Source organism: Nothobranchius furzeri, unplaced genomic scaffold (assembly GCF_043380555.1).
Source record: "Nothobranchius furzeri strain GRZ-AD unplaced genomic scaffold, NfurGRZ-RIMD1 Scf190, whole genome shotgun sequence".
NCBI lineage: Eukaryota > Metazoa > Chordata > Actinopteri > Cyprinodontiformes > Nothobranchiidae > Nothobranchius > Nothobranchius furzeri.
The window spans coordinates 18790-30000 of record NW_027223206.1 but is presented as its reverse complement, the minus strand read 5'-3'; positions in this window follow the sequence as shown (position 1 = coordinate 30000).

Genomic DNA, 11211 nt, shown 5'->3' with positions numbered 1-11211 from the left:
TGGGAGAAGGCTGCGGGGATGGGGGAGCCTGATCCTGGGTGCGATGGTGTTGAGTGTGGGTGGGAGAAGGCTGCGGGGCTGGGGGAGCCTGATGCTGGGTGTGATGGTGTTGAGTGAGGGTGGGAGAAGTCTTCGGGGATGGTGGAGCCTGATCCTGGGTTCGGTGGTGTTGAGTGTGGGTGGGAGAAGGCTGCGGGCATGGGGATGCCTGATGAGCCTGGATGTGATGCTGGTGAGAGAGGGGACAGGGCAGAGGCCGGCTGGACGTGCAGCGGGCAGGGGGAAACTTGAGCCTGGGTGGGTGGTTGTGCATCCAGGGCGGGCAGGGAGAGGTGAGACGTGGGCCTGGGCTGGTCGTCAGCGGTTCACCACAGGCAGCTGGTGGCGGTGTGGCTGAGCAGAAGCCTCCAGCAGGTGATGGCGGGGTGGGGGAGCAGCAGCCAGCCTCAAGCAGCCAGCCTCCAGCTGCTGATGGTGGGGTGGAGGAACAGAAGCCTCCAGCTGGTGATGTCAGGGTGGAGGAGCAGCAGCCAGCCTCCAACGGCTGATGGTGGGGTGGAGGAGCTGCAGCCAGCCTCCAGCAGCTGATGGCGGGGTGCAGGAGCAGCAGCCAGCCTCCAGCTGGTGATGGCGGGGTGAAGGAGCTGCAGCCAGCCACCAGCAGCTGATGGCGGGGTGCAGGAGCAGCAGCCAGCCACCAGCAGCTGATGGCGGGGTGGAGGAGCTGCAGCCAGCGTCCAGCAGCTGATGGTTGGGTGGTGGAGGAGCAGCAGCCAGCCTCCAGCAGCTGCTGGCGGGGTGCAGGAGCAGCAGCCAGCCTCCAGCAGCTGGTGGCGGGGTGGAGGAGCAGAAGCCAGCCTCCAGCAGCTGATGGCGGGGTGCAGGAGCAGAAGCCAGCCTCCAGCTGGTGATGGCGGGGTGAAGGAGCTGCAGCCAGCCTCCAGCAGCCAGCCTCCAGCTGGTGATGGCGGGGCGGAGGAGCAGGCAGCCTCCATCAGCTGATGGCGGGGTGTAGGAGCAGCAGCCAGCCTCCAGCTGGTGATGGCGGGGAGGAGGAGCAGCAGCAGCCAGCCTCCAGCAGCCAGCCAGCCTCCAGCAGCTGATGGCGGTGTGTGGGAGCAGCAGCCAGCCTCCAGCGGCCAGCCAGCCTCCAGCAGCTGATGGCGGGGTGGAGGAGCTGCAGCCAGCGTCCATCAGCTGATGGCGGGGTGGAAGAGCAGCAGGCAGCCTCCAGCTGGTGATGGCGGGGTGGAGGAGCTGCAGCCAGCGTCCAGCAGCTGATGGCGGGGTGCAGGAGCAGCAGCCAGCCTCCAGCAGCTGATGGCGGGGTGGAGGAGCTGCAGCCAGCCTCCAGCAGCCAGCCTCCAGCTAGTGATGGCGGGGTGGAGAAGCAGGCAGCCTCCGTCAGCTGATGGCGGGGTGGAGGAGCAGAAGCCAGCCTCCAGCAGCTGATGGCGGGGTGCAGGAGCTGCAGCCAGCGTCCAGCAGCTGATGGTGGGGTGGAGGAGCTGCAGCCAGCCTCCAGCAGCCAGCCTCCAGCTAGTGATGGCGGGGTGGAGAAGCAGGCAGCCTCCGTCAGCTGATGGCGGGGTGGAGGAGCAGAAGCCAGCCTCCAGCAGCTGATGGCGGGGTGCAGGAGCTGCAGCCAGCGTCCAGCAGCTGATGGTGGGGTGGAGGAGCTGCAGCCAGCGTCCAGCAGCTGATGGTGGGGTGGAGGAGCTGCAGCCAGCCTCCAGCAGCCAGCCTCCAGCAGCTGATGGCGGGGTGCAGGAGCAGCAGCCAGCCTCCAGCAGCTGATGGCGGGGTGCAGGAGCAGCAGGCAGCCTCCAGCAGCTGATGGCGGGGTGGAGGAGCAGAAGCCAGCCTCCAGCAGCTGATGGCGGGGTGCAGGAGCTGCAGCCAGCGTCCAGCAGCTGATGGTGGGGTGGAGGAGCTGCAGCCAGCGTCCAGCAGCTGATGGTTGGGTGGAGGAGCAGCAGCCAGCCTCCAGCAGCCAGCCTCCAGCTAGTGATGGCGGGGTGGAGAAGCAGGCAGCCTCCATCAGCTGATGGCGGGGTGGAGGAGCAGAAGCCAGCCTCCAGCTGGTGATGGCGGGGTGCAGGAGCTGCAGGCAGCCTCCAGCAGCTGATGGCGGGGTGCAGGAGCTGCAGGCAGCCTCCAGCAGCTGATGGCGGGGTGGAGGAGCTGCAGCCAGCGTCCAGCAGCTGATGGTGGGGTGGAGGAGCTGCAGCCAGCGTCCAGCAGCTGATGGTTGGGTGGAGGAGCAGCAGCCAGCCTCCAGCAGCTGATGGCGGGGTGCAGGAGCAGCAGCCAGCCTCCAGCAGCTGATGGCGGGGTGGAGGAGCTGCAGCCAGCCTCCAGCAGCCAGCCTCCAGCTAGTGATGGCGGGGTGGAGAAGCAGGCAGCCTCCATCAGCTGATGGCGGGGTGGAGGAGCAGAAGCCAGCCTCCAGCTGGTGATGGCGGGGTGCAGGAGCTGCAGGCAGCCTCCAGCAGCTGATGGCGGGGTGGAGGAGCTGCAGCCAGCCTCCAGCAGCCAGCCTCCAGCTAGTGATGGCGGGGTGGAGAAGCAGGCAGCCTCCATCAGCTGATGGCGGGGTGGAGGAGCAGAAGCCAGCCTCCAGCAGCTGATGGCGGGGTGCAGGAGGTGCAGGCAGCCTCCAGCAGCTGATGGCGGGGTGCAGGAGCAGCAGGCAGCCTCCAGCAGCTGATGGCGGGGTGCAGGAGCTGCAACCAGCCTCCAGCTGGTGATGGCGGGGTGGAGGAGCTGCAGCCAGCCTCCAGCAGCCAGCCCCCAGCAGCTGATGGCGGGGTGGAGGAGCAGAAGCCAGCCTCCAGCAGCTGATGGTGGGGTGCAGGAGCTGCAGCCAGCCTCCAGCAGCCAGCCTCCAGCTGGTGATGGCGGGGTGGAGGAGCAGCAGCAGACAGCCTCCAGCAGCCAGCCAGCCTCCAGGAGCTGATGGCGGTGTGTGGGAGCAGCAGCCAGCCTCCAGCGTTCAGCCAGCATCCATCAGCTGATGGCGGTGTGAAGGAGCTGCAGCCAGCCTCCAGCAGGTCATGGTGGGGTGGAGGAGCAGCAGCCAGCCTCCAGCAGCTGATGGCGGGTTGCAGGAGCTGCAGCCAGCCTCCAGCAAATGATGGCGGGGTGCAGGAGCTGCAGGCAGCCTCCAGCAGCTGATGGCGGGGTGCAGGAGCAGCAGGCAGCCTCCAGCTGCTGATGACGGGGTGCAGGAGCTGCAACCAGCCTCCAGCTGGTGATGGTGGGGTGGAGGAGCTGCAGCCAGCCTCGAACAGCTGATGGCAGGGTGCAGGAGCAGCAGCCAGCCTCCAGCAGCTGATGGCGGGGCGCAGGAGCTGCAGGCAGCCTCCAGCAGCTGATGGCGGGGTGCAGGAGCAGCAGCCAGCCTCCAGCTGGTGATGGCGGGGTGAAGGAGCTGCAGCCAGCCACCAGCAGCTGATGGCGGGGTGAAGGAGCTGCAGCCAGCCACCAGCAGCTGATGGCGGGGTGGAGGAGCTGCAGCCAGCGTCCAGCAGCTGATGGTTGGGTGGTGGAGGAGCAGCAGCCAGCCTCCAGCAGCTGATGGCGGGGTGCAGGAGCAGCAGCCAGCGTCCAGCAGCTGATGGTTGGGTGGAGGAGCAGCAGCCAGCCTCCAGCAGCTGCTGGCGGGGTGCAGGAGCAGCAGCCAGCCTCCAGCAGCTGATGGCGGGGTGCAGGAGCTGCAGGCAGCCTCCAGCAGCTGATGGCGGTGTGCAGGAGCTGCAGCCAGCCTCCAGCAGCTGATGGCGGGGTGCAGGGGCTGCAGGCAGCCTCCAGCAGCTGATGGCGGGGTGCAGGAGCTGCAACCAGCCTCCAGCTGGTGATGGCGGGGTGGAGGAGCAGCAGCCAGCCTCCAGCAGCCAGCCTCCAGCTGCTGATGGCGGGGTGGAGGAACAGAAGCCTCCAGCAGCTGATGGCAGGGTGCAGGAGCAGCAGCCAGCCTCCAGCTGGTGATGGCGGGGTGGAGGAGCTGAAACCTGGGTCGGACCTGGTCTGCAGCAGGGCCCATTACCACTCAGAAGCTGATGGCAGTGTGTGTTTAGGTCCCTGCGGGGTGGATGAGCTGAAACCTGGGTCAGACTTGGTGTGCAGCAGGGCTCAGCACCCTCCAGAAGCCGATGACAGTGTGTCTTTAACTCCCTGCCTGGTGGGAGAGCTGAAAGCTGGGTCGGACCTGGTCTTTAGCAGAGCTCAGCAGCCTCCAGAAGCTGATGGCAGTGTGTGTTTCATCCCCTGCGGGGTGGGAGAGCTGAAACGTGGGTCGGACCTGGTCTGCAGCAGGGCCCATCACCATCCAGAAGCTGACGGCGGTGTGTGTTTAAGTCCCTGCGGGGTGGGAGAGCCATAACCTGGGTCGGACCTGGTCTGCAGCAGAGCTCAGCAGCCTCCAGAACCTGATGGCAGTGTGTCTTTAATCCACTGCGGGGTGCAGGAGCTGAAACCTGGGTCGGACCTGGTCTGCAGCAGGGCTCAGCAGCCAGCAGAAGGTGACGGCAGTGTGTGTTTAGTTCCCTGCGGGGTGCAGGAGCTGAAACCTGGGTCGGACCTGGTCTGCAGCAGAGCTCAGCAGCCAGCAGAAGGTGATGGCAGTGTGTGTTTAAGTCCCTGCCTGGTGGGAGAGCTGAAACCTGGGTCGGACCTGGTCTATAGAAGAGCTCAGCAGCCTCCAGAAGCTGATGGCAGTGTGTGTGTTTTGGTCCCTGCGGGGTGCAGGAGCAGGAACCCGGGTCGGACCTGGTCTATAGCGGAGCTCAGCAGCCTCCAGCAGCTGATGGCAGTGTGTGTTTAATTCCCTGCCTGGTGGGAGAGCTGTAACCCGGGTCGGACTTGGTCTGCAGCAGGGCCCATCACCATCCAGAAGCTGATGGCAGTGTGTCTTTAATTCCCTGCGGGGTGGAGGAGCAGAAACCTGGGTCGGACCTGGTCTATAGCAGAGCTCAGCAGCCTCCAGAAGCTGATGGCAGTGTGTGTTCAAGTCCCTGCGGGGTGGGAGAGCTGAAACCTGGGTCGGACCTGGTCTATAGAAGAGCTCAGCAGCCTCCAGCAGCTGATGGCAGTGTGTGTTTAAGTCCCTGCGGGGTGGGAGAGCTATATCCCGGGTCGGACCTGGTCTATAGCAGAGCTCAGCAGCCTCCAGCAGCTGATGGCAGTGTGTGTTTAAGTCCCTGCGGGGTGGGAGAGCTGAAACCTCGGTCGGACCTGGTCTATGGCAGAGCTCAGCAGCCTCCAGAAGCTGATGGCAGCGTGCCTCTAAGTCCCTGCCTGGTGGGAGAGCTGAAACCTGGGTCGGACATGGTCTGCAGCAGGGCTCGGCAGCCTCCAGCAGCTGATGGCAGTGTGTCTTTAAGTCCCTGCCTGGTGGGAGAGCTGAAACCTGGGTCGGACCTGGTCTATAGCAGAGCTCAGCAGCCTCCAGCAGCTGATGGCAGTGTGTGTTTAAGTCCCTGCCTGGTGTGAGAGCTGAAACCTGGGTCGGACCTGGTCTATAGAAGAGCTCAGCAGCCTCCAGCAGCTGATGGCAGTGTGTCTTTAAGTCACTGCCTGGTGGGAGAGCTGAAACCTGGGTCGGACCTGGTCTATAGTAGAGCTCAGCAGCCTCCAGCAGCTGATTGCAGTGTGTGTTTAAGTCCCTGCCTGGTGGGAGAGCTGATATCCGGGTCGGACCTGGTCCACAGCAGGGCCCATCACCCTCCAGAAGCTGGTGGCAGTGTGTGTTTAAGTCCCTGCGGGGTGCAGGAGCAGAAACCTGGGTGGGACCTGGTCTGCAGCAGAGCTCGGCAGCCTCCAGCAGCTGATGGCAGTGAGTGTTTAAGTCCCTGCGGGGTGGGAGAGCTATATCCCGGGTCAGACCTGGTCTAAAGCAGGGCCCATCACCCTCCAGAAGCTGGTGGCAGTGTGTGTTTAAGTCCCTGCGGGGTGGAGGAGCAGAAACCTGGGTCGGACCCGGTCTACAGCAGAGCTCAGCAGCCCCCAGAAGCTGATGGCAGTGTGTGTGTGTGTGTGTGTGTTTAAGTCTCTGCCTGGTTGGAGAGCCGATACCTGGGTCGGACCTGGTCTGCAGCAGGGCTCAGCAGCCTCCAGAAGCTGATGGCAGTGTGTCTTTCATTCCCTGCGGGGTGCAGGAGCAGAAACCTGGGTCGGACCTGGTCTATAGCGGAGCTCAGCAGCCTCCAGCAGCTGATGGCAGTGTGTGTGTTAAAGACCCTGCGGGGTGGGAGAGCTGAAACCTGGGTCGGACCTGGTCTGCAGCAGGGCTCAGCAGCCCCCAGAAGCTGATGGCTGTGTGTGTTTAAGTCCCTGCGGGGTGGGAGAGCTGAAACCTGGGTCGGACCTGGCCCGCAGCAGGGCCCATCACCCTCCAGAAGCTGATGGCGGTGTGGGTTTAAGTCCCTGCGGGGTTGAGGAGCTGAAACCTGGGTCGGACCTGGTCTGCAGCAGGGCCCATCACCATCCAGAAGCTGATGGCTGTGTGTGTTTAAGTCCCAGGGGGGTGGGAGAGCCATAACCTGGGTCGGACCTGGTCTGCAGCAGGGCTCAGCAGCCTCCAGTTGCAGATGGCAGTGTGTGTTTAGTTCCCTGCGGGGTGCAGGAGCTGAAACCTGGGTCGGACCTGGTCTATAGCAGAGCTCAGCAGCCTCCAGAAGCTGATGGCAGTGTGTCTTCAATTCCCTGCGGGGTGCAGGAGCTGATACCTGGGTCGGACCTGGTCTGCAGCAGGGCCCATCACCATCCAGACGCTGATGGCAGTGTGTGTTTAAGTCCTAGTGGGCTGCAGGAGCTGAAACCTGGGTCGGACCTGCTCTATAGTAGAGCTCAGCAGCCTCCAGAAGCTGATGGCAGTGTGTCTTTAAGTCCCTGCGGGGTGGGATAGCTGAAACCTGGGTCGGACCTGGTCTGCAGCAGGGCCCATCACCATCCAGACGCTGATGGCAGTGTGTGTTTAAGTCCTAGTGGGCTGCAGGAGCTGAAACCTGGGTCGGACCTGCTCTATAGTAGAGCTCAGCAGCCTCCAGAAGCTGATGGCAGTGTGTCTTTAAGTCCCTGCGGGGTGGGATAGCTGAAACCTGGGTCGGACCTGGTCTGCAGCAGGGCCCATCACCCTCCAGAAGCTGTTGGCAGTGTGTCTTCCATTCCTAGTGGGGCAGGGGAGCAAAGACCTGGGCAGAGGAGCGCCTGTCTGCATCCGATCCGGCCCCTCAGCAGCCCGCCGTGAGCCTTAGAGAACCCCCCCCCCCCCCCAGCGGGCTCCAGGAACCGGGCCCTGCGTCGGACCCAGCTCAGTAAGGCCCTCCCTCGGGCCCTGCAGCAGGTGGCCCCGTCTATGCAGTCGAAAACCCCGCGAAAATCGGTGTAGAAACGCCCGAGAGGCGTGGTGCGGTTCCCCCGGCCGGTACCGGGTCCGGACCGGTCCGGAAGTCCACCCAGAACACTGCCTGGGGCTTCTGGGCGGCTCCCCAGGCGCAGGCAGTCGAAAACCGCGTGAAAATCGGTTCAGAATTGACAAAACGGCGACCTCGTCGCTCCAAAAACTAAGTCCAAACTAAGCCTTTCGCTTATCGCTTAACGCTTAAGGCGGTCGGCCTTATGGCCAGTAAATGAAAAGTGCCTGCGCCCCTGGAGGTTTTGGAAGGTGCGAGCGATGACCATGCTCGGGTTAGTAGGTGAGGCCATCGGAAAACCAGCGTGAGTTGGCGGGTTTGGGTGGCAATCTATTCCAGGCAGAGTCGACTATCTCTGGGCATCAATTTTGGGATTTTTCCGGCTCTGGTTCTGGGAGAAACGCAGGGGCAAAGTGCACGAGCCGCGGCCGATTTTGGTGGCCTGTCCCTGGGCACAAAGTCTGAGGAGTGTGGGCCTGGTTCTCCGAAAAATACCAGTCTGCTGGAGCTCACTCCCATGGCTCCAGGGGGCACGGCACACCCCCCGGTAGCCGACCAAAGTGCTCTACTCGGGCCAGACTCGGACCCACGACCCGGGGTGAGAACCACAACTACTGGTCATCCTTTTGACCTCCAGGGGGCGCGGCAGAGCCTCCCCAGTCCGACGCAAGTGCCCCACTTGGGCCATACTCAGACCCACGGCCCGGGGCGAGAACCACAACTACTGGTCATCCTTTAGACCTCCAGGGGGCCCGGCACAGCCTCCCTAGACCGACACAAGTGCTCCACTTGGGCTGTACTCTGACCCAAGTCCCGGTGCGAGAACCACAACTACTGGTCATCCTTTAGACCTCCAGGGGGCCCGGCACAGCCTCCCTAGGCCGACACAAGTGCTCCACTTGGGCTATACTCTGACCCAAGTCCCGGGGCGAGAACCACAACTACTGGTCATCCTTTTGACCTCATGGTCATCCTTTAGATCTCCAGGGGGCCCGGCACAGCCTCCCTAGGCCGACACAAGTGCTCCACTTGGGCTATACTCTGACCCAAGTCCCGGGGCGAGAACCACAACTACTGGTCATCCTTTAGACCTCCAGGGGGCACGGCACACCCCCCGGTAGCCGACCAAAGTGCTCTACTCGGGCCAGACTCGGACCCACGACCCGGGGTGAGAACCACAACTACTGGTCATCCTTTAGACCTCCAGGGGGCCCGGCACAGCCTCCCTAGTCCGACACAAGTGCTCCACTTGGGCTATACTCTGACCCAAGTCCCGGGGCGAGAACCACAACTACTGGTCATCCTTTAGACCTCCAGGGGGACCGGCACAGCCTCCCTAGACCGACACAAGTGCACCACTTGGGCCATACTCTGACCCAAGTCCCGGGGCGAGAACCACAACTACTGGTCATCCTTTTGACCTCATGGTCATCCTTTAGACCTCAAGGGGGCACGGCAGAGCCTCCCTAGTCCGACACAAGTGTCCCACTTGGGCTATACTATGACCCAAGTCCCGGGGCGAGAACCACAACTACTGGTCATCCTTTAGACCTCAAGGGGGCACGGCAGAGCCTCCCTAGTCCGACACAAGTGTCCCACTTGGGCCATACTCAGACCCACGGCCCGGGGCGAGAACCACAACTACTGGTCATCCTTTAGACCTCCAGGGGGCCCGGCACAGCCTCCCTAGTCCGACGCAAGTGCTCCACTTGGGCTGTACTCTGACCCAAGTCCCGGGGCGAGAACCACAACTAATGGTCATCCTTTAGACCTCCAGGGGGCACGGCACAGCCTCCCTAGTCCGACACAAGTGCTCCACTTGGGCTATACTCTGACCCAAGTCCCGGGGCGAGAACCACAACTACTGGTCATCCTTTAGACCTCCAGGGGGCACGGCAGAGCCTCCCTAGTCCGACACAAGTGTCCCACTTGGGCTATTCTCTGACCCAAGTCCCGGGGCGAGAACCACAACTACTGGTCATCCTTTAGACCTCCAGGGGGCACGACACAGCCTCCCTAGTCCGACCCAAGTGCTCCACTTGGGCTATACTATGACCCAAGTCCCGGGGCGAGAACCACAACTACTGGTCATCCTTTAGACCTCCAGGGGGCACGGCACAGCCTCCCTAGTCCGACACAAGTGCTCCACTTGGGCTATACTCTGACCCAAGTCCCGGGCGAGAACCACAACTACTGGTCATCCTTTAGACCTCCAGGGGGCACGGCACAGCCTCCCTAGTCCGACACAAGTGCTCCACTTGGGCTATACTCTGACCCAAGTCCCGGGGCGAGAACCACAACTACTGGTCATCCTTTTGACCTCATGGTCATCCTTTAGACCTCCAGGGGGCCCGGCACAGCCTCCCTAGGCCGACACAAGTGCTCCACTTGGGCTATACTCTGACCCAAGTCCCGGGGCGAGAACCACAACTACTGGTCATCCTTTAGACCTCCAGGGGGCACGGCACAGCCTCCCTAGTCCGACACAAGTGCTCCACTTGGGCTATACTCTGACCCAAGTCCCGGGGCGAGAACCACAACTACTGGTCATCCTTTTGACCTCATGGTCATCCTTTAGACCTCCAGGGGGCCCGGCACAGCCTCCCTAGACCGACACAAGTGCTCCACTTGGGCTGTACTCTGACCCAAGTCCCGGTGCGAGAACCACAACTACTGGTCATCCTTTAGACCTCCAGGGGGCCCGGCACAGCCTCCCTAGGCCGACACAAGTGCTCCACTTGGGCTATACTCTGACCCAAGTCCCGGGGCGAGAACCACAACTACTGGTCATCCTTTTGACCTCATGGTCATCCTTTAGATCTCCAGGGGGCCCGGCACAGCCTCCCTAGGCCGACACAAGTGCTCCACTTGGGCTATACTCTGACCCAAGTCCCGGGGCGAGAACCACAACTACTGGTCATCCTTTAGACCTCCAGGGGGCACGGCACACCCCCCGGTAGCCGACCAAAGTGCTCTACTCGGGCCAGACTCGGACCCACGACCCGGGGTGAGAACCACAACTACTGGTCATCCTTTAGACCTCCAGGGGCCCGGCACAGCCTCCCTAGTCCGACACAAGTGCTCCACTTGGGCTATACTCTGACCCAAGTCCCGGGGCGAGAACCACAACTACTGGTCATCCTTTAGACCTCCAGGGGGACCGGCACAGCCTCCCTAGACCGACACAAGTGCACCACTTGGGCCATACTCTGACCCAAGTCCCGGGGCGAGAACCACAACTACTGGTCATCCTTTTGACCTCATGGTCATCCTTTAGACCTCAAGGGGGCACGGCAGAGCCTCCCTAGTCCGACACAAGTGTCCCACTTGGGCTATACTATGACCCAAGTCCGGGGCGAGAACCACAACTACTGGTCATCCTTTAGACCTCAAGGGGGGCACGGCAGAGCCTCCCTAGTCCGACACAAGTGTCCCACTTGGGCCATACTCAGACCCACGGCCCGGGGCGAGAACCACAACTACTGGTCATCCTTTAGACCTCCAGGGGCCCGGCACAGCCTCCCTAGTCCGACGCAAGTGCTCCACTTGGGCTGTACTCTGACCCAAGTCCCGGGGCGAGAACACAACTAATGGTCATCCTTTAGACCTCCAGGGGGCACGGCACAGCCTCCTAGTCCGACACAAGTGCTCCACTGGGCTATACTCTGACCCAAGTCCCGGGGCGAGAACCACAACTACTGGTCATCCTTTAGACCTCCAGGGGGCACGGCAGAGCCTCCCTAGATCCGACACAGTGTCCCCACTTGGGCTATTCTCTGACCCAAGTCCCGGGGCG